Raw genomic sequence first — 291 nt, 5'->3', positions numbered from 1 at the left:
GGCAGCCAAAACATTTTTTGCTTGGGGCAGCAAAAAACCTAGAGCCGGACCTCATTCCAGTTACATTATATTTAACTCATTAGCATATTTTCATATATATGGCCGCATATTTTCGTATATATGGCCGCGGTGCTTCAATAAGTGACTCATGAGATTGTGGATATTGCAGAGGAAGTCGCTGCATGCACCAAGAAGCGTCGGATTTCCCCATGGCACTTGCAGCTGGCCATTCACAGCGACTCACAGCTCAAGAAACTGCTGGGAGGTGTCACCGTCTCTCAGGGCGGAGTC

Source organism: Terrapene carolina, unplaced genomic scaffold (genome assembly GCF_002925995.2).
Source record: "Terrapene carolina triunguis isolate 2854851 unplaced genomic scaffold, T_m_triunguis-2.0 Scaffold715, whole genome shotgun sequence".
Lineage (NCBI taxonomy): Eukaryota > Metazoa > Chordata > Testudines > Emydidae > Terrapene > Terrapene triunguis.
This window is presented reverse-complemented; position numbering follows the sequence as displayed.